Source organism: Eumetopias jubatus, unplaced genomic scaffold (genome assembly GCF_037043125.1).
Source record: "Eumetopias jubatus isolate StellerSeaLion01/CBP00866 unplaced genomic scaffold, mEumJub1_p1.0 scaffold_3, whole genome shotgun sequence".
In the NCBI taxonomy this organism is placed as follows: Eukaryota; Metazoa; Chordata; class Mammalia; order Carnivora; family Otariidae; genus Eumetopias; species Eumetopias jubatus.
In genome coordinates this window covers 157084130-157108136 of record NW_028274809.1, presented here as the reverse complement: position 1 = coordinate 157108136, position 24007 = coordinate 157084130, and positions in this window count along the sequence as shown.

Below are 24007 nucleotides of genomic sequence, written 5' to 3'. Positions count from 1 at the left end.
GCTTAACCAACTGAGCCACCCAGGCGCCCTCGATGACAATTTTTGAATAGCAGCTTTAGATGTGTTTGAGAAGTTTGGATTACACTCTTACATGCCTGCCTTCCACCATGAGAAGAACATGCCCAAGTACTCACTCACTGCTTTTTCAATCTGGGTCCAAGAATGAGAGACAGGTAGAACAGACCTGAAGCAGACCTGTGATTGGCATTTAGCCCAGCTGAGCTCAGCAGAGCCACAGATAACCTGCAGAACCATACACATATATTTGCTGTCAGTTGGTAAGATTTTATTTTATTTTATTTTATTATTTTATTTTATTTATTTTATTATTATACAAAGTTGACTAATATAAGGGCCAGTAAACATTACATTTTTCTTATCCAAGTTTCAGAGATTTCCTGAAGACCAACCCCAGCAAGAGGAGTCTTCACCTACTTAAACTAAACCTTTAGAGTGCAGTTTTATTGTTTTATTATGGAACAGTGAATTGAACTTTGTCTCCTTAAAAGCTCTGGAACAAGTGACTTATAACAAGCTTAATAAAGAAAAGGTAGCATTTGCTGCAGCTTGACTACATAAAGTAAGGCCTGATGAAAATGAAATATTAATATGCAGATTATGTTAGATGTTGCTTCAGAGTTTCAGAAAAATGAACAGTAATCAAATGAGGGTGTCACACAATACACAGCAAGCAGAGAGCCAATTATGTAAATGAATGCCCAAGGTTAGCATGATACAATGCTTTTTAATTTGACTAATATTAAAATCAACTTGTTCTTAATGTAATAGATGGCTGTGACAACAGTTAAAGAGCACCAAATGTTTTTGTAATCCCCTGTCAAATTAGAAATGCTGTTGTGAGTGACCTGCTTTCCTCAGTACAATACTTGAAAGGCTCAAAATGTGTAATATTTCCTTGGTTTCAGAAACATTAGACTAAAATGATTCTGAGATGAAAGTCGTAAGGACCAGTGTACATCTTCCTCCTTCAACTGAAAATATATAACAGTGAACTCCTGCTGCCACAGTCCATTTCCAAAATAAGAGCTTCTCTCATTTAGCTGAATTCACTTGAACTTAACTGCTAAACTGAAGATACATTTTTAAATTATATAAATTTTATTTCTGACTCGACATGAAAAAATCTTCAGCAGGATCTGTGTTCATCTTTCATTTTCCTCCTTGCTAATCTTCTTACCCAGGTAGTGCACTTAAAAAAAAATAATAACTCACTATATAAAGAGACCATGGATTTAATTCTCTATATAAAGTGAATGCACATGTACACATATATTTGTAAATCTGAAAATGAAAACACATAGACATGCAAAAAAATACAGCTATACAGTTTTCAACATTAAAAGAAGGCATTATCTACACACCACTGGAACATTTAACATATTTTATTTTTTAAAGCCAAATTTAGTAATGATAATGTATCATTTGGGGAAGGTGATATCTTTATAGTGTTTAGTTGTATGTATACGAAATAGATTATTCCTATAGAATGACAAATGTAGAATTCTCATAAGCTATTGATTATCTTCTAAGAAGAAATGACAAAATCATTTTCACCTTGACAGTGTTCTGAAAGTGGCAGTGTGTTTTTGTGCTAGCCTGAAATTTTCACCAAAAGGAAAAAGAAAATTAAAAAAAAAAAAAAACCTAGGATGAAGAAAAGGGGAGGTTTAGGGAAGGAGGCAATAAACTCACCTCTGTATTTAGACATTTATCTCTAGTGATCAAGATCTGCAATTAGACAAAAGTAATGTGATTGTTGTTTTAAATTAAACACATTGATTGTGTATCTTTGACTCTGATGATGAGAACTGATAGTGGATATTTCAGACATCTGTTCTCAATTCTTAAGAAAAAATAAGTGAGCTATTAATTAATTATTCCTCAGTTTCTGTACTAGGGTTTCTGGACCTAATGATTATAATATCTGTGTATCCTATTTAAGAAAAGAAATATACAAGTCAAAATACAAAATTCCATACATGGCCTAGAAGTGGCTCATGCAATAAAGGGCTCTGGAGTTTACACTTCATGAGTTTCTAGAAACCCATTCTTGTATATAAATAATCATTGACAAAGTTTCTGTCCACATTATTAAATACTCTCCCTTCAAATAAAAAATAGTGTTTTGGAGTATTAATGTGTTGAGACCTACAAAATAAAGTTAAATATAAGAAAACCTTCACAAGAAATATATTGATTCACTATTTTAAAATACTATTATACTCCATTGAATTTTAGTCTTAAAAATGTTTTAGGTATAATTATTTGTGTCACTCAGAAGGTTAGGGGAAATAGGTCAATGTTGACATGATTTCACTATTTTTTTGAAGAACTTGCTTTTTTTTTTAAAGATTTTATTTATTTATGTATTTCAGAGAGAGAGAGCGTGTGTGCCTATGAGCTGGGGGAAGAACAGAGGGAGAAGGAGAGGGAGAATCCCAAGCAGACTCTGCACTGAGCATGGAGCCTGATGTGGGACTCGATCCTATGACCCTGAGATCATGACCTGAGCCAAAATCAAGAGTCAGATGCTCAACCGACTAAGCCACCCAGGCTCACCTCACCATTTTTTTTTAATCTCTGTTTGCATTTTAATATATATGAGATAAAAATATTTATTTTTTAAGAGCAAAATCTACTGAATATTTCAATTAATGATGCTCAAGGTATAGTAATGAGCACTCAAAGATGCACCCATATACATACTTCCTTTTGGAAAGATCACAAATTACCTTATGTAAATCAAGTACATAAGTTTTATTTTTAAAATCATTATCAAATAATATTTAAGCCTATTGGAGGACTTGAGATATTTAGAAGAAACAATGTTTCTCATTGTTATAATAGTTATATAAATGATAATGTATTTTTAAAAACAATGAGTAAATTTTTACTTTGGCTATTGCTATGTGAAATAACTAAACTTTAGAAATATAATGATTTGAATTGTACTTCTTTGATCACTTGTTCATTACCTAAATACAAAGTAATAGCTAGTCAATAAAATATCCAAATTACCTGTATTATTTTGTGCTGTGGTTTTAAATAGAATATTACTAAAAGCTATAGAGTTCTACTATCAAAGAAGGTAGCCATTAGCCACATGTGACTAAGTTTAAACGTCAATTAATAAAATTGAATTAAATAAAATATTCAGTTCCTGAGTTGTCCTAGCCATATTACATAGCCACGTGGTAACCATATTTGGTAGCATATAGAACGTTTATATCATTACAGAATTTACACTATGTAGTGCTATTACAGAGGCAGAACTGTCTCAGAAATCATCCCTAAATCAACTGACAGAGACTTCCACTAATGATTTCAAGATCTCCCAGACACTACCACCACATCGCTTTGTTTTTTTCAGCTTTGTCTTTATCTAATATATGCTCTTGGTTTTCATTTACTTTAAAAGTAGTTTTGCTCTTAGAAAAAAGTGTGGTGCTTAATAACCTTGTACAATAACAAAATCAAACATGTTTCAGAGGTAAAGTCTTCTTTTTTGCTAAAATATTTTATTACAACATATTTTAAATATATGGAAACATTGAAAGAATAGCACGGTAAAAGCCCATATAAACCCTGCCAATGCTTGAACTCTCCTTCCTCAGTAACTGAGGAAACCATAAACAGGAAATATTAAAGATATTAAATATTTGGATAATACTGGATCAAATCCAGTAATTGATATCTATCGAACACACCTAACAATTCAAGAATACACATTATTAATTTCAATTATTTCAAGTGCACAAAAAACATTTACCAAATTAAAACACAAATTCTGGGCCATAAAACACTCACAGTAAATTTCAGAAGGTTAAAAATATACTAAATACATTCTCTTATTATAATTACATTAAACTGTCAATGAAGAAAAAGCATACACCTAGAAAATTACCAAATATTTGAAAATTAAACATAATACTTCTAAATAGCCCATAAGTCAAAAAAGGACTTAAAAGAAAAAGTAATAAGATATTTCAAACTGAATTTTAATAAAACCACAACATATCAACATGTGTGGGATGAAGATAATGCAGTGCGCAGATGGAAATTTATAGCTTTAAATGCCTATCTTAGAAATAGGAACAGTATAACATCATTTGTCTAAGGCTTAAAATTATACACTAGGAGAAAAAAGCATTTTAAAGCCCCAGAAAGTTAAAAGAAGGGAATGATAAGAGAAAAACGCAATCATATAGAAAAGGACAACTATTTCATAAGTTAACAAAGCCAAAAGTTTGTTCTTCAAAAATATTAATAAAATTGACAAATTAACCCCAAGTAATACTAACTCAGGAAACACAGGAGAAAGAGAAATTAATACTAGAGTTCCTAACGACGTGAACTTTATGTGAAAAAAACGACAGACTACGTGGAAACAATTACAAAATAATTTGCCTTACCAAAACAGAAAGTGGGAGAAATGAAAATCTAAACAGCACTCTTTAAAATAAAAATATATATACATATAATTGTATTACAAAACTTTTCCACAAATAAATATTGAGACGCATGATTTCACTGGAAAATAAATCTATCAATCTTTTAAATAATTACACCACTGTAACATGCACACATACTTTCAGAAAATAGCTGAGGCAGGTGTTCTTAACGACTTATTACAAGAAAGCAGAGTTAGCCAAATATAAAAATCGGATACTGACATCACACACACACACACACACACACACACACACACGTCCTTCTTGAACATTGACCCAGAAAGTTGTAATAAATGTTGATTGAATAAAATCCAGGCATATATAAGAAGGGTGATATGTCCATGATCAACTGCAATTTATCTGAATAGGCAAGTAAGTAAATGTAATAAGCACATCAACATCTTGTCACCAGGAAAGCCAGGCCCAGATCTTTTGGGAACACACATCCATCGTTCATTCTCCAGGCCCCAAGCTGTTGAGAGCAACCTGGTTAACAGCAGTGCAAGCTTTGTCCTCATTCAGCTTTCCGAGACTACATCACAACTTTGGGTCAGGAAGAGGAGAGTGAGATGACTATTGTTGAACGCATTATTTCATTAGTGCCTTCAGAGCTCATTGCCTCCCTGCTGGTTCCATTCTGCATTGCTCTTACTTTATTCCCGAAAGCTTAGCAGGAGCCTGTTCCTCAGCTCTTCCAAAGGTTTGGAGCCGTTGAACTATCTGTACAAATGTCCTTCTTGGTTTAAACTCTGTAGAGTGATTTCTGTTTCCTCAACCAAACTCTATCTGATAGACCCATATTGCTATTCATGTGTGAAAGCCAGATACTTCATACATGCTTAAAAGCAATACAAGTAATTTAATATATACCTTGGCAGTTTTTGTTGGGACTATCGTTTTAATGATTTAATAATTACATTCTGCATATCTGCCATGTTATAATGCACATATCCCATAAGAACATGAAACTTGTGGAAATTTCTAGGAATGTTAGAATATTTTGTGAATATTTAATATTTTTCATTTCAGCATATCTAGATTTAAAATTTACAAGACATTCAGCACTATTGCCATTATACTCTTTTGGTGATCTTTGCATTCATAGACTGAAAGATCTTCAAGTTTGTTCAAGTTTCCTCAGCCTTAATCAAACACATGGATTTACCTGTTTAAAATCTGAAGGGAAAATGAAAATCAAGGTGTAGCATAATGAGAAAGGAAGTTCAGTGAATACAGAAATTTAAATAAGCACAATTTCTGTTTCTCATTTGAGCTTGATGATTTCTGTTTCTGTGCCATGGCATGCCCTATCCACATGACATAAGTGTCATTATCTTTTGGTTTTTGTGTTTTACATTCTTTCTGCTACCACTTAACTTTTCTGCCCCCTATCCCTTTGCTTCTGGGCTCTGCCTCATTTTTATTCATGAAACTTTATATCTGTATAGTCAACCCAAGACCTTAAATAGTCTAAAAGGAAATTTTCTGCTTTAAAACCAACGAAATTTAAATAATGATCTATATGTGGGCTTTTGATCTGACTTGGCCAGTCTTGGTCTACATTTATGATCCTAGCATATTTATTCAATGTGATTCATTATATTTTTTAGAGTGCTCTGAGTTTCAGTGAAATATTTGAGGGTGTCCCCACTTATAATATTTTGCATGATCTAGAACCCACTCACCTCCTCAAGCTCTACTTCTGCATGCATTTGCTCATATATATTGTTCAATTTATCCATACTGACCTATCTTTATTTTCTCCAGAACACCAAGATCATTTCTGCCAATGTATTTTCTTCTTCTTCTTCTTCTTCTTCTTCTTCTTCTTCTTCTTCTTCTTCTTCTTCTTCTTCTTCTTCTTCTTCTTCTTCTTCTTCTTCTTTTTTTGAGAGAGAGAAAGAGAAAGAGAGAAAGCATGCCAGCATGAGTCTGGTGAAAGCACAGTGGGAGAGGGAGAAGGAGAGAATCTCAAGGAGGCTCCACTCATGGTACCTGATGTGGGGCTCGATCCTCAGGACCCTGAGATCATGATCTGAGCTGAAATTAAGAGTCCAACGCTTAACCGACTGAGCTACCCAGGTGCCCCTCTGTCAATGTATTTCGAAGCATTCTGTATTCTGTGCCTGCATTATACATACTTCATACCTTGTCTTACTAATTAGGCTCATCCTTTAGGTCTTAGCTTATGTATGAATTCCATAGAAAGGCCTTTTTGAATAGTGAATCATAATTTGATCATTCTGTTTCTTTTTTTATGACTATCTGTGTATCTTTCCAATTAATAATTGCATATTTATTCTTCATTAATTTATTTTCTCTGTTACTTTGTGAACTTGAGATTGTTAAAAGAAATCATAACAATTTAATATACAACTGTTTATTACACTGTGCCCAGAATTGATCCTGGAACATATAGGTATTTGCTATTTAAATAACAAAAGGTAACCCTACTGCAAAAATGATCATCCAGATAATCTACTCCTCCAGATGGTTTCACCCACAAAAATTATGTTTAAAATAAATTCATAAAAGTGTGATTATATAAGCAAATTATTAAAAATGACTTCATAGGAACAGTGCAAATGGTGATAATTCCCTAAGAAATTGTAGTCTTCGGTTTTATATATTCTTAAGGTTTTGTGTGAGACAATAACTGGAGGGAAGACAGTGATGCAATCATATTTATGCTAACTTCCAAACATTCATATTTATGATTATTATTGCCTTGATTTTTATATAGTGGAAGTCATTACTCTATATTTGCCATCATACTGCAGGATATCTGTCTATGAAATTGTGAAACTTTAAAAAATAAACTGAATCATCCAAAGTAGTTTTACATTTTTTCATTAGTTAGGGTAATCATTTTCTGACATGGCAATTTCAGTGGTGTTCGTGTGTAATCTGATTGATAGAGGGTTTACATACGTAATTAATAAGAGAAATTGGTCATGACAAGTATAAATGACTCTATTGATTCCTAAAGTTGTTTTTGGTTCTCCAGGTCATTCCACTCCAGTGCCCATATACTATTGCCCTTGGTTTGGACTTTGGCCACCCTGTGGTCTTATCTATAAGGACCTGTTTTCTGCTGCGTTTATCAATTGAATACTAGTAATGCCATAGCTACTACGGGTTAAGTCTTCAAAGTTTGTCAGGAATTCCGTATGAAATTTCAAGGAAACACTTGAACATAATACTGTGACACAAAGTTGTGATTCAGATTTCATTATTTTTCAGTTACCTAACACATGGTGAGGTGATAACTCAAGGAGCTTCCATATGCTGGTACATTGGTTCTAGTTATTTCCTTATTGCATCAACATGCATATGAAGCTTAACTTTCTAGTTTAAACTACTTGAAAACACACAGAGGTGTATATATAGTGTACGCACATACAAACATGTAACTTAGTGTAGTGCAAGCATCACTAAATTTAAGGCAGGTTATCTGGACTTTAGTTCCGGTTTCACCACCTTCTAAATATGTGTCCTTGGGTTTGTCCCAGAATAAACTTTTGTATCAAAAATGAAAGTGTCACCACTACTAAAAATGATTATTGTGGACATCAAATAAGAGAATACTAGTGAAAACAATTGGGAGGTTATAGGATATTTATGCATCATTATATATATATATTTCCCATTCATAATTTAACAAATTATTAACAATATAACAATAAAATTAACAAATAGGTTAATGTGGATGCTACATAGATCATTTATCACCTAATGGTGCATATTATAAAATCAAAACAAAACTTTTAGAGTTGCTCACCGAGAAAATGTGTACTACCATGTGATAGCCTTTACATAGTTTTCAAAATTCATATTTTCCTTTTTAGCATATAATTATTTGAAATGCACAATATACTCTCAGATGTTTCTTATGTAAAGAAATTTCTGTAAGAATGCATATACTCTTCTCCACATTCAAATGGTGGCTACTGGGGGCTCGAGGACAGGCGAACGTGAAACAAGTGCTTACTGGGTGTAGGGATTTTGGGGGTGATAAAATGTTTTGGAACTAGGTATAGATGGTAGTTACACACCATTTTGAATGTATTAAATGCCATTGAATTGTTTGTGTTAAAATGGTTAGTTTATGAATGTGAAGCTTTACCTCAATTTTTAAAAACTGTGAAATAAGTCAATCAGAGAAAGACATGTATCATATGACCTCACTGATAGGAGGAATTCTTAATCTCAGGAAACAAACTGAGGGTTGCTGGAGTGGTGGGGGGTGGGAGGGATGGGGTGGCTGGGTGACAGACATTGGGGAGGGTGTGTGCTATGGTGAGTGCTGTGAATTGTGTAAGACTGTTGAATCACAGATCTGTACCTCTGAAAAAATACTACATTAGATGTTAAAAAAAAAAAAAAAGAAGAAGATAGTGGAAAGGGAAAAATGAAGAGCGGGGAATCGGAGTGGGAGATGAACCATGAGAGACGATGGATTCTGAGAAACAGAGGGTTCTAGAGGGGAGGGGGGTGGGAGGATGGGTTAGCCTGGTGATGGGTATTAAAGAGGGCATGTTCTGCGTGGAGCACTGGGTGTTATGCACAAACAATGAATCATGGAACACTGCATCAAAAACTAACGATGTACTGTATGGTGATTAACATAACATAATAAAATAGATTAAAATAAAAAATAAATTAAAGGCAAACAAAAGGAAAAACTGTGAGAAGAAATTAAGAATATCATTTATAAATATTTCTTAAATCTGAGGGAAACCTTCCTTCCACAATCACTGGGTAAAAATTCACATAGTTGTCTTCTCTATATTTTATAAGACAGTAACTTACCCATGTCTTGGTTGAACAATAAATTATTATAATACTACTGTTTCATACTAAGAAAAGTTTAGTATATTCAGAAGACTTGGAGGACTCCTAACTGATATAAATATTTAACTTGAAGCTGATATTTTATATCATCATAATTAAAATTCTATGGATCAAAATACCATCTCCAGTGTTAAGTGCAAACTTCCAATCTCCCTCCTTTTGTTAATCTGATTTTTTTATGTTGAATCTTAAAAAGAATTTGGATAATAAAAGTAACTAATAATCCTTCCTTTGTGTATGGCAGCAGTATGTTTTCCTTATTAATTCATATAGATTTTAACTTTGGCAGTGTTGACAATTATTTCTTATTTGGTTGGGTAATGACAATAATTGCAAATACTTAGCTGAATATCAGTAGCTTAGTTTTACAAGAGAGCTTCTTCCTGCCCCTTGATGATATGCCCCACAGGCCATTAGTGCATGATTGCTATTTTACAAAACATTCTGTTTTAAAATTCAACAGACTCCTTTGTTACAATTTTAGTATTTTAAAGGTCTGTGAGACACCACTAAAGATATGTTGCATAATGGATGTTTATATCTTTCAGTAAAATGTTTTACTTTTTAATTAGCCTACTATTAATAAAGTGGGGGACATTTACAATTTCAATGACCTGATTCTTTACCAAATTAATAGCTTCAGAAAATAAGAGAGATTATTAGAAAATGAAGGTGATTTAAGATATGTATCATCTAATTTTAATATGTAGACCTTTTCTTGTATCCTAATTCAAACAAACATGCATTTTTTAATAAAATGGGAGCTGTGATTACAAACAGGATATAGATGATACTAACAAATTATTTTAGTAATTGTGTGAATGATAGTAGCACAGTGTGTACATTAAAAGTTCTTGTTTTCAGACACTTAGTCTTAGCCAATTGAATATTATCATGCTGACATTTTCTTTAAAATACCCCAATAAGGGGCGCCTGGGTGGCTCAGTCGTTAAGCGTCTGCCTTCGGCTCAGGTCATGATCCCAGGGTCCTGGGATCGAGCCCCACATCGGGCTCCCTGCTCCGCGAGAAGGCTGCTTCTCCCTCTCCCACTCCCCCTGCTTGTGTTTCCTCTCTCACTGTTTCTCTCTCTGTCAAATAAATAAATAAAATCTTTTAAAAAATTAAAAAATAAAAAAATAAAGTAACCCAATTAAAAATAGTTAAGCTAATCAAATAAAGTAGCTAAATGAAATAGGTAAATGAATGAATGATACACTATCTAACTAACTAAATATTTAAGAGTGAATGTGTGGATGAATAAAATTGAAAAAAATGTCAAATTGTTGATAATTGCTAAAGTGGTTGATGTGTAGCTGGGATTTACTATATTTTTCTCTCTGGCAAGACTCCCAATAGAATTGAAAAAAATATCACACATTCCTTTTGTTCCTCCCTATCTTTTTTGTTAAATCCATATTACAATCCAAACAACCAAAAGCTACAAAACTAAAAGCATAATTCTTTTATTTTCTAAAACTCTTGTTTCATGTCCTGTTCTCAAAACTAGTTGAAATTTGGCTGACCCCTCTTGCTATGACTACGCTGCTGTTCCCCAAAGTGGAACTCTCCTTTGGAATCGTTCTCATATTACGTCATTCTGAATAAAAGCCAACACTTAAAAAGTGATTTTATCGATTTTTCTCACTTATTCTATTGTTGTTTGACAATAAAATCTATGATAAAAGAGCTAAAAAGACAAAATTATCTTTAAATTTATAATCAAATGGATTTGATATCTATTCAAATGATGGTGATTTTTTTCCACTTAAGTGATTAATATCTTCCATTACATTAAGAGGTATAAAGTTATTAAGCATATTAGCAACCCTGAAAAAAATTTTTACTTGTATACAAGTCCAGTATTTCTAAACTTCATGTTACATTTTATCAATACTCTCTGCATACTAGACACATATATTTTTAAAAAATCACATAGTAGGAAAATTTGTTTCAACATTTAATGAGCTCGGGGTAAAACCATGTTTGTGAAATTGAGGGTTTGATTAACTCTAAAAATGTCTATATTTATTTTATTTTTTATAAATATGTAAAAAGAATAAAGATGGTAAGCTCATACACACATAACATAGAGGTCACCCATTATAATGTACATTTCAAAGAATTCAGTTAATTTACACAGGATGCAATCTTCACTACAATCTAGCCTAAGAATATTTTCATCATGACAAAATATTCCCCCATATCAGTTTAACTAAATGACTGAAGTATTAGCTCTTACTTTTCTTTTTGAAATTATATGTCAAAAGATAATATCCTGGATGATTTTAATGCTTTGAAACTTGTTGAAACTTGTTTACGGTCAATTTGGTCAGATATCATACTGTGAATAATTTTAACATCATACAATTTGTTGAAACTTGCTTTATGGCCTAGCAAATGTAATCACTTTTGGTAAATGGTCTATGTTCACTTGAAATAAGTATTCTTGAAAACTCAGTTGTCGGTCATGTCACCACTCCTTTGACAGTAATGTATACATATTTTTTCTGGGTAGTTTGAAGGTAGTGCTTTTGATGTCTAGTTGTCTTACTATGAGACATCTTGATATGTTTGTAATTATTTGGTTTATGACTTACAGACCATTTTCATCCCATGGATTGATGACCATGCCACCCATTATGCCCTATTAGCCGCAGTAGTAGTAGATTCAGCTTTGCTATATAGTTCATAACAATAGCTTCACCTGACACCACATTTACTGAGCTTTAAGAAAAGATACAGGAGAGAAAAAAAAGTGGAGAATGTTCAGTAACAGCATTGCAATGATCTCCTGACTCCCACACATCTGATGTTCTAGTCATTCCATATTGGCTGTGGATGTTCACAAGACTAGAGGCTGAGTGTTCACAGACAATCTCGGTTCCAGAAAGCCATGCACCATGAGATTTCTTTGGCTTGATCACATAACCCACTTAGGGAAATGTGGCTCAGTTCCATTCCCCAGGCAAACTGCAACTTATCCTTCTCAGTTACTCAACACTAAATGAACAATCTCAACAAAGAATTACAGGTGCTTAGTCTGGCATATATTCTTTATTCAGATTCTCCTTTGTCTTCAATAAAATAGATACAGGGCAGCCCTTAGTGGTTCCATGAGTAAAGGTTATACAAGTATTCAAATATGGGCAAAAGTTGCATGAATCTGGAAGCTATAATAAAAATCTTATAACTTCTTTTAATCTGTTTCTTCCAAAACAAAACAAAACAAAACAAAACCCCAAAAACTTCTTAAGGGGAAAAAATTACAGAATTAGAATTCTCTTGTTAAACCCATTAAACATGACCATAGCCCTAATAAGCCTTCTGATAGTCCTTTACCAACTGGACTATTTTTCATATAACTTTACTTTACGTATTATTACTTGCAAATTTCTACAGATGTTGATAGAAGTATTTAACTGTATGTGTAGCTTTACCAAAGTTAAATTTATTTATTCCTTTTTCTGTTATTAGGCTCCATGTATATTATATCAGTTTGAATTTTAAGACAGCTATACAAAATGTGTGTTTTTCTGGAGATCATTTTCTATACTTTCATTTCTATTTAACTCTACATTTCAACCAAAAATTTTTTTTTTTTTTTTACCCTACAGAGTTGTTGAAGTATTAGTATAATGATTAACACACCACATCTTGGTTAAAAATAATGTCAGTGTTTTACTTCTTCTTGGAAAACAAACAAACAAAAATGCTCTTTCCCATGAACTGTACATCTCCTGAGAGTCCTTAGAGCTCACTACTCTGTAATCTCTAAGTTCCATCTTATCTGAGGGTATAACCGTAACTAACCTGCAAGACAAACAAACAAACAAACAAACATATTTTTCTTTGACACACATTTCCAAATATCACTAAGGAAGGTCACTCATTCTTACATGGAGTCAACAGAATGTTGATCATTAATCTGACTATTTTAACCAATTGTACTAGAAACTATAAGTTCCTTTTAAATTGGGGCACAGTGGTAGAGAAGGTGCAGCAGAAAATGGTACAATTGACAGTGGTGATTTTGTATTGTATCAGCAGACCATGGATTCCACCCAATTGACCTCCTGATCCCGAGATTCCAGCCATGTCCTTTAAGTACATCAGAGCACATTGTAATTAACACAGTAACAATATTTTCTTTGGTGAAGGTATATACCCTCTCCAGGATTTTCAGTGAGATTAATGCAATGCTAATTTTGAAATAGTTGTATTTAGCTTTGTCAGCTTTTTAGGTTGACTTCCAAACATGTCCAATTTCCTAGAAGTGAATGACAGGAGGGTCTCCGTCTAGGACTTAGCTTGTCATCATCATTGTGCCCAAACCTCTAGATAATTAATTTCCCTTTGGATCCACACAGTCAGTCTAGTTCCCAAGATTCCCAATGCCCTGTGAATTGGGGCCAGTGTCGATTAAATTATTACAAATGCTATGTCTATTGAACACTGTGGCATTGAAGCAATTTAAGTTAATGTATTTGCCTATTAGAATTGTGTCCCCCAGGAAATGTGTTGTCCTTCATACCTAGGAAATTGCCTGAACAGAATGTCATTCTGATTCACAACAACACATGCATCAGATGTCGTATGCCAGTCAGACTAAATCTAGTCAAGCTCAGAGGGAAGATTTATCTCTGGGCTGAATAGGAATCAATATTATAAAAATAATAAAAAAAAAATACAACCCAAATGAAAATTTCCACACTGCTGTATGCAAGTGAAATATCACAGGACACAGATTGATGTCTTTCCTTGAAATCATCAAAGTATACTTGTCAGGTAAATTTCATAGCTTGAATTTATTTAATTCTCCTCAGAGGATAACAAATCAGGGATGTCTTTGGAAATTGGCCATGGATTGACACCACAACTAGGAGAAACAAGTGTGAATATTCTTTTATTCTGATAGGAGTTCTTTGAAGAGAGTGATGGTATCCTTTCTCAGCATCATTTTCCATTTAGGGATTTATTACTTTCTGTGACAATTACCCCGCCTTTTCCATTTATTACCTATTATTATGTAGACTTGACATTTTGAATGGGAGTCTTTGACTGAGCCATCCATACTGGCTACCCACAGGGTAAGTTTCAGGAGTAGACTTACCAGAGTTTCCTTTTCGGTCTGGTTTCTAGAAGGATTTGTGTTGGAAAAATAAAACACTAATGCGATTGTCTTTACCACTGGGAGTTTGGGTGCACATAACATTAAGTCTAGTTTGGACTCTAAAGGGAAGTCACTCTTCAACCTACTCTTGTGTTATTCTGAGGAATTAAAATACTGTCCTGAGCAGAAGCCTCCCTCTGCCAAGATAGTAAGTGCAGTCTGATGTCTGGTGTAATTGTATCTGACAAGAGAACGGCAAGTTTTTATGATGTAGGAGAGACAGAGAATTTTATGATCCCCTGATTTCCCCAATATATGTCCCCATTCTCACCAACACATATGAAACCTTTCCAAAGAATTGCCCATTTACTATTCTTCATATTTAGATAAAGCACACATTTGGCCAGTCCAGGCAGCCAGTCCTTCATTCACTTATCATCCCCTTTTATAATTATAATGGCAGTGTAGCAAATTATTTCAAAGCTGTCCTCAAAACTGTGAACAAATCACCTCAGCAAAAAAAAAAAAAAAAAAAAAATCTATTGGGGCAACTGGGTGGCTCAGTTGATTAAGCGTCAGCCTTGGGCTCAGGTCATGATTCCAGGGTCCTGAGATTGAGCCCTGAATCAGGCTCCCTGCTCAGTGGGAAGTCTGCTTCTCCCTCTCTCTCTCTCTACCTCCCAACCCCACCCTGTGCTCTCTCACTCACTCATTCTCTCTCTCTCAAATAAGTAAATAAAATCTTAAAAAAAATCTATTATGTTCTTGGATATCACTGGAAAACTCCAAGCATAAAGGCATTTGAAGGTTCACTAATTTACAGGTCTGAAGGAAGATGCTGACTGGCAGTGAGAAGGACCTTATTTACTTACTATCTGGTTTAATCCATGTAGACTCTCCATGTTGAACCCATGTTGGGTTCCAAGAGCAACTACCTTTAGAGTGAGGAAGGTAGAAGCTAATCTTTTTATGACTTACTTTCAAAAGCCATATAGTTTGCCTTTAGCTTAGACTCTAAGGGTCTTAGCAGTCCATAAGACCAACCTCAGATTTAATGGGATGGAATATAGACCTTGCCTCCCAATGAAAGCAATGTTAGTAACAGCAAAAGTAGAACATATGAGATGGAGGAAAAGGCAAGAGAAGACCAAAGAATTGTGAAAATCAATGAAATCCTAAAAATGGGTAATTGGAATCCAAGAATATGAGGCGAGAGGATACAAAAAGCCAATATTTGAAATGGGAAAGGACATGCGTTTCCAAAATCCAATGGAAGATACAAAAAGAAAAGGCCTAGCTTGGTGGTCTTTCCTCTAACCTCAGGGATACCTGAAAATTTTATTCTTGATTAAATTCACCTTGCAACATTCACTCAAGGAACTATTAGGAATTTGATTATATTGGATCAATGATAACTGAAAATCCAGCCCAGGGCTATGTACTGAACTAAGCATCTGTACCACATTGTCAGCATTGTTTATCAAGTAATGAATAACTGGATACAATAAGATGCAGCTGCACTAGAAAATGGACATTATTATGTATCCCTTGAGAATTTTATAGCTAGCTAGTCACATAGCCTTAAGGGAATAACGTGACCAGCTAGGGTAATCACTGAAGGGAAACCATGGCTCTTTTGAGCTGACCTCTTCCTCAATTATGTTCATCTCTTATAATTACACACATCTTGAGTATAGAATATCTGGGTCTTTGGAAATAGAGACTACTAGTAATAGACTTTAGCTATGCTGTTTTTGGTTCCTTTATGCTCAGAAAAAGAGAATATCCTCTCTTGGCTTTTAGGTAAATAAACTTGATATGGAAAGAAGCCTATTTTTTCTCATGAATCTGGTTGTCAGTCCAAACCCATGACCATTGCTGCATAAAAGACAGAATGGACATTGCAGATTAGATTACAAAGGGTGGGAGAGAAGCATGGAAAGTACGAAGTGACTATGAAATATCATTTTCTGGTTGCCATCCATCCCTAAGTGTAGTACTTCCACTGATATAAGAGGCAAAGTAAACAAAATCAAATAAAGTAGTTGAAACATATTTGAAACTGTGGCAAGAAAAATAAAGCCCCCCTCAACATGCTGTCTTAATCTCCAAAATCTGCGTATATGCTACTTTGTACGGCAAAAGAATCCACAGATATAATTAAGTTAAGGACCTTGAGATTTTCCTGAATTATCTGAGTGGGCACAATGTAATCACAGGAGTGCTTACGAGAGGAAAGCAGGAGGTTCAGGGTCAGAGAAGGAAAGATGGTAGAAGCAGAAGTTGGTTGGAGTGAAGTGGCCAGGAGGCAAGAAATGCAGACAGCCTCCAGAAACTGAAAGGGCAGTAAATGGATTCTTCTCTAGAGCCCCTTGAAGGAATATAGCTCTGCTGACATCTTAATTTCAGCCCCATACAACCCATTTTTGTCATTCTGGCTTCTAAGAATACAAGATAAAAAAATTAAATTGTTTTTAAGCTGCTAAATTTGTGGCAACTTGTCACAACTGTAAAAAACAATTATAGGTACCAGTGACACATAAGATGGAATATACAGTGATGAGTAAAGAGGCAAGTCAAATGATATGTGCACGATCTAACAGAGGGTAGAAGCTAAGATACAGGTTGCCATCACCCCATGCAAGAACCTTGATTCAACTCTCCTTTTAAGAGCACAAGAGACCACACTGGAACCTGGGCTAACCTGCCACTATGCAAGTAAGGTCTTTAATGGTATTAACAAAGTTTGAATCATTCAAAAGAAGGAGGATGGTTGACATAAAAAAATAATAATAATAGAAATAAGAAAGAAGTAAACTGAGTGGCGGTGTAAGATTGGATCAATTTTGGGGTAATTAAAAAAGAGAAGACTGATGTGGTTGCTACAAAAAGCTAGTGGCACATTGTTGCCATCTGAGTGGAGGAAAACCAACCTCTGGCCAGGAACCACAGCAGCTGAAAGAACCTGTCAAATATGTACCCTTCATCTTTTTGGATGCACTTAATTCCAATAATGTTAATGGAGATTAAAACAGACAAACAAACAAACAAAAAAACACCAAGATATTAGACCAGGGTACTGAATAAACTCAATCCTTCTGTGTTAGTGCTGCTAGTGGTAGAAGATGAATGATTTGAGGAAGAATATCATTTCACCAAATCTCCAGCAGGGGTTCCAAGGCTGAATGCTATAGTTAAAGTTAAATAACCCGGGGTAGAAAACACAAATTTGGGAAGAAACAAATTTTGATGCACAATATACTGGAGAATTATACTACAATGAAACCAGGAAGGTAAATTCACACTATAGCAGCAGTGTTATGGTGAAACTATAGATTAACCTGTATGACTGAATGGTACAAGATGCATAATTGGAATGAAAGAGACTATAAATGGGAGCAAATATCATTGATGGCTTATAGTTGGATGTTGGGCAAGTCTGGACTTTGTCTTATTGTTATGCTAAATAGAAACTTTAGGAACTTTAGAAAGCAGAGATTTTATATTTGGTGAAAGGATGACAGAAATAGGCATACTAGACCCAAAATATCTCCACTTGCAAGAGTCCCCACTGGCCTCTAAGAAAACTAAATGGTTCCTGAAAAGTAAATGTTCACTCTGATGGCATGAATTACATACTTTCTCTAATAGCATCTGCTGTCAGGTGTGATGACAAGCTAAGTATAAAATTGACTGTTAGGCTGTCACAGAGTTGGCTAAGGTTTCCTTTTATGTTCTATCTCAATTTTGAAGAAAGCTAAGCACATATTCTTCTTCTTTTTTCCTTTCCTTTCCTCCCCCCACCCCTGCCTTTTTGTTGAGTTCATTCACTATTCTTTCCTTAGAGTGTCTGAATTTTCCAATGTACTGTTACATCCTGATGATATGAGAATATAGACTGAATTCATTACATTGATTATATCATAGCATTATCTTTTGCAGAAGAGATAGCCAAGAAATTTTGAAAATGGAATAGCATATATGACTGAATGTTATAGCGTATATACACTATATATTGGGATACATAAGTAATGGTAAATGAAACCATCTAAAGTTCAGGACCCAAATGATCCCGCCACATTATTAAAATAGCTTGAGCATGGCCCACAAAAGACATTCCACAAACAATATGATATACAGATGTACCGCTGCATTCTTCTAACAATAAAGTACTACAACACTATATAAAACTTGTCAGATTTTGGTGGACACATATATATCACGTGTCCTGTTAACATCTATACAAAAAGTTACCAGAAACGAATCTGAATTTGTCTAGGGCTCAGAACAAAAAGAGTTGTTTGAAAGAGTTGCAGTACCAGAGGTGCCATTAAGGAGATATGATGCTAATGCAGGAATGTGTCATCGATGATTGTAGGTGGCCATTATCTTATCTGTGAGCTGTTTGTAGCCTCCCTCTTGAAACCAATAGAACCGCAAAAGAATTTTCACTATCTTGTTTGCTGACTGGACCAAAACTTCCAAGTTTTTCCAAAAAAAAAAAAAAAAAGCAAGCTAGTTTACCAATGGAATCTTCCAAATCTCATTTCCACATTTCAGTTGGAAATCTATTGTCATTTTGCCTTCAGAAGTTAAAAAGTGAGACTTGAAAATAGGCAGAATTGGGGGAAGCATATATGGTTGTACAAGGACACCTAGAAAATTGTCCCCAGGGGTGATATTTGGGTATTTAAAATCAAATGACATGACCAAAGATCCTTTCTTATTGCCAAGCAAATGGCCCCTCTTTAATTGGATAAATTAAAGCAGTTCTCCAAGGGGAGCACAGTCATAGACATTTCTGTGGAGAATATGAGAGAATTACACTTGGCTATGTAGCTTCCTCCAACTCCAGAAAAGAAAAGAAAAGAAAAAGAGAAAAACAAAACAAACAAACAAACAAACAAACAAACAAACAAAACCTCAGTTGCTGATTCAGATGGGATTTAAAATTCAAAAGGAGATTGCCTTCTAATTCTTGGAGGTTGCTATTTGAATATATGAAATGATAAGCCATAGAGGTGCTTGGGCTGTATCAGGTCAATAGAACAATACATTCCTTAGTCACAAACTAAAGCTGCTAATGAAGTAAAATGCTGTTCAAAAATAATAAAGAAATGGGGTGCCTGGGTGTCTCAGGCACATAAGCATCAAACTCTTGATCTCAGCTCAGGTCTTGATCTCAGTGTTGTGAGTTCAGGCCTCCATGATAGGTGTAGAGCAAAGAAGAAGAAGAAGAAGAAGAAGAAGAAGAAGAAGAAGAAGAAGAAGAAGAAGAAGAAGAAGAAGAAGAAGAAGAAGAAGGAGAAGAAGAAGAAGGAGGAGGAGGAGGAGGAGGAGGAGGAGGAGGAGGAGGAGGAGGAGGAAGAGGAAGAGGAAGAAGAAGAAGAAGAAGAAGAAGAAGAAGAAGAAGAAGAAGAAGAAGAAGAAGAAGAAGAAGAAGAAGAAAGACAGGAAGAAAGAAAAAGAAAGAAAGAAAGAAAGAAAGAAAGAAAGAAAGAAAGAAAGAAAGAAAGAAAGAAAGAAAGAAAGAAGGAAAGAAAGGAAGAAAGAAAGGAAGAAAGAAAGGAAGAAAGAAATTATCTAAAGATAATTTTAGAAAAGAGTCTTGGAGGAAAAGTTTCAGGAAATAGTTGGCAGTAGCGCCAAGTGGCTTCAAATGGGTCCTGAGAAGACATAGCTCTACGTCAGGTACTGCTTATAGAAAAATAAGCACCTGACTTTTTCGCAACGGGTTTGCCACCAGAACACAGGTGTCGTGAAAACCACCAGTCAACCTAAACCAAAATGGGAAAGGAAAAGACTCACATCAACATCGTCGTCATTGGACACGTAGAATCAGGCAAGTCTACCACTACTGGTCATCTGATCTACAAATGTGGTGGGATCAACAAAAGAACTATCGAAAAATTTGAGAAGGAGGCTGCTGAGATGGGAAAGGGCTTGTTCAAGTATGCCTGGGTCTTGGATAAACTGAAAGCTGAACGTGAACCTGGTATCACCATTGATATCTCCCTGTGGAAATTCGAGACCAGCAAGTATTATGTGACCATCATTGATGCTCTAGGACACAGAGACTTTATCAAAAACATGATTACAGGCACATCTCAGGCTGACTGTGCTGTCCTGATTGTTGCTGCTGGTGTTGGTGAATTTGAAGCTGGTATCTCCAAGAATGGGCAGATCCATGAGCATGCCCTTCTGGCTTACACACTGGGTGTAAAACAACTAATTGTTGGTGTTAACAAGATGCATTCCACTGAGCCACCCTACAGCCAGAAGAGATACGAGGAAATCGTTAAGGAAGTCAGCACCTACGTTAAGAAAATTGGCTACAACCCCGACACAGTAGCATTTGTGCCAATTTCTGGTTGGAACGGTGACAACATGCTGGACCCAAGTGCTAACATGCCTTGGTTCAAGGGACGGAAAGTCACCCGTAAAGATGGGAATGCCAGTGGAACCACACTGCTTGAAGCTCTGGATTGCGTCCTGCCACCAACTCGTCCAACAGACAAGCCCTTGTGTCTGCCTCTCCAGGATGTCTACAAAATTGGTGGTATTGGTACTGTCCCTGTGGGCCGAGTTGAGACTGGTGCTCTTAAACCTGGGATGGTGGTCACCTTTGTTCCAGTCAATGTTACAACTGAAGTAAAGTCTGTTGAAATGCACCATGAAGCTTTGAGTGAGGCTCTTCCTGGGGACAATGTGGGCTTCAATGTCAAGAACGTATCTGTCAAAGATGTTCGTCATGGCAATGTGGCTAGTGACAGCAAAAATGACCCACCAATGGAAGCAGCTGGCTTCACGGCTCAGGTGATTATCCTGAACCATCCAGGCCAAATCAGTGCTGGATATGCACCTGTGCTGGATTGTCACACGGCTCACATTGCTTGCAAGTTTGCTGAGCTGAAGGAGAAAATAGATCGTCGATCTGGAAAAAAGCTGGAAGATGGTCCCAAGTTCTTGAAATCTGGTGATGCTGCCATTGTTGATATGGTTCCTGGCAAGCCTATGTGTGTTGAGAGCTTCTCTGACTATCCTCCTCTGGGCTGTTTTGCTGTTCATGACATGAGACAGACGGTTGCTCTGGGTGTCATCAAAGCAGTGGACAAGAAGGCAGCTGGAGCTGGCAAGGTCCCCGAGTCTGCCCAGAAAGCTCAGGCTAAATGAATATTATCCCCAATACCTGCCACCCCAGTCTTAATCAGTGGTGGAAGAACGGTCTCAGAACTGTTTGTGTCAATTGGCCATTTAAGTTTAATAGTGAAAGACTAGTTAATGATAACAATGCATCGTAAAACCTTCAGAAGGAAAGGAGAATGTTTTGTGGACCATGTATTTTTTTTGTGTGTGTGGCAGTTTTAAGTTATTAGTTTTTAAAGTCAGTACTTTTTAATGGAAACAACTTGACCAAAAATCTGTCACAGAATTTTGAGACCCATTAAAACAAAAGTTTAATGAGAAAATAAAAAAAGAAAGAAAAATAAGCACCTGAGAAAGAAGTAAGCATTTGGAACAAAGGATTATGCCTCAATGTGTTTCATTGGGTTGTATGTCTTTGTATCAATATAAATATTTCATTGAAGGCCATGTGGAAAAAATGCACAAAAAGGAAAATTTTGTACAGACGGATTAGATCCCTCATAACCACCAAGTATCAGTTAAATTGAGAGTAGGAATGAAGAAATAAACACCTGTTAACAAAAATGCAGCTGAAGAGTAACATTTATTTTGCAAAAATGATGTCTGTCCTATCTCTTCTATGCCTCTGCTTCCATTTGGATACTTTCAAGTGGCCTATCTCCCAGTTCCCCCCCCTTTTTTTTTGGCTCTATACAATCGGTTAAATTATTATTAAGGTTCTTAATTCGATTTGTCCTAGAACATCTAGATTTTTAAAAATCATTTGGTGAGATTCCAATTCACTGTTAAATCTTCCATGTATTTTTTTCTATTTTCTAATAATTTTCTGTATATTATGGAAACTACTAATTGTGATTAGTTTACTCTTTGTTAGGTAGCCTCAATACGTGGATCATCTGTGGGTATAATTCTATTTTTTTTCTTTGATTTCTAGTCAAGTGGCACATTTTGTGTTAGTGTTTATATGTGTGTATATTTGTGAGTCTAGTAAAGTGTGACAATACTAGACATTTTGAAAATAGAAAAATTTTATAAACTTCAGACAATGTTATCCTCCTTTGGAAATAATTAATCTTTCTTTTAGGATGGCTATTCTCATTAATTATGGACTGTCTTCAGTTGAGGCTCTATTACAATCCCTATAAATCTAGGTTTACTTTGGATTTGCCCTTGGGTTTCCAGAGTTTTCAACTATAATCCTCTTTTATTTTGTGGGCGCATTACTCTAATGGTTTTTGAGCTCTAATATTTGCCTAATAAAGCTTCCAAAAATGTTCTGTTTGTTTATCAGAGACCTTTTGCTGATGATTTTAGTCATAAATCTCAGGCAACTCCAGTATTCAGCAAATGTATTAAGATGGAAACCAGCTATGCCTTTGAAGTTCCACCAGAAATTCATCTAGCATCTTTGTTTAATCACAGTGCTACTCCCTGGGCTATCATTTGGATCTTCAACCTCCTGCTCTAATCAGAATTAGAGAATTCTCTTAGAGTAGAAGTAGCTATAGGAGGTAAGTGACTATACCAAGATTTCTCCTGCTCTGTGCCTTTGCCCCTCTAATTCTGATTGGCACAGTTAGCTCTTTGCTGCCTTCAAACAGATCATATCTATGTTTCGATAGCTTTTCTAGTTATTTTAGGTAGAAGCATGATAGGCTGTCAGAATTTTCTATTCTACAAAAAGAGGAAATATATCAAAGCACAGTTTATTAGACTTTTTTCATGTGAGGAGAATTAGAAGTCATTATTAGACTGCTTTGTTAGAGCTCAATGGCATATTTATGTGTAAGTTAAATATATAATAGCATATCAAATTGTAGAGGTTATAGATACACATCTTAAATTTAAAAAAAAATAGGAAAGAAAGGGGACTCAGAGATCTTATTTTCCCATCCATTCATTCTTGTAAAAAAAAAAAAAGTGTGTGTTTATTGACCTTACAAACTCCTATGTATTGATAGTACATGCTTTAATTTTTGACCAGCCAGGCTACCTGCCCCAGCCTTACATAGTTGTTAATGATGCCATTCATGATGCATAATGGAAGTATATAACTGCAGTGAGTTTTTGAGTGTGTGTTGTTTCCCTTCTTTTTTGTTGTATAATTAGCATACTATGCTATATTAATTTCAGGTGTACAAACATAATGAGTCAACAATTCTATAAGTTACTCAGTGCTCACTAAAATAGATGTAGTCACCATGAGTGTGTGTTTTTTGTTTTGTTTTGTTTTTGTCTTTAGGTTTTTTTTGTCTTTTTCTGATGAAATATGTCAAAACAAAGTGTTTATATTTGAACACTGAGTTGTTGCTATTTAGAGAATGGCAAAAAAAGTTTTATCTTATTTGGTTGTAAAATAACTATTTTCTAATAATAATATGTATTATATACATTACTTCAATCAAGAAACATTATTCACAGTCA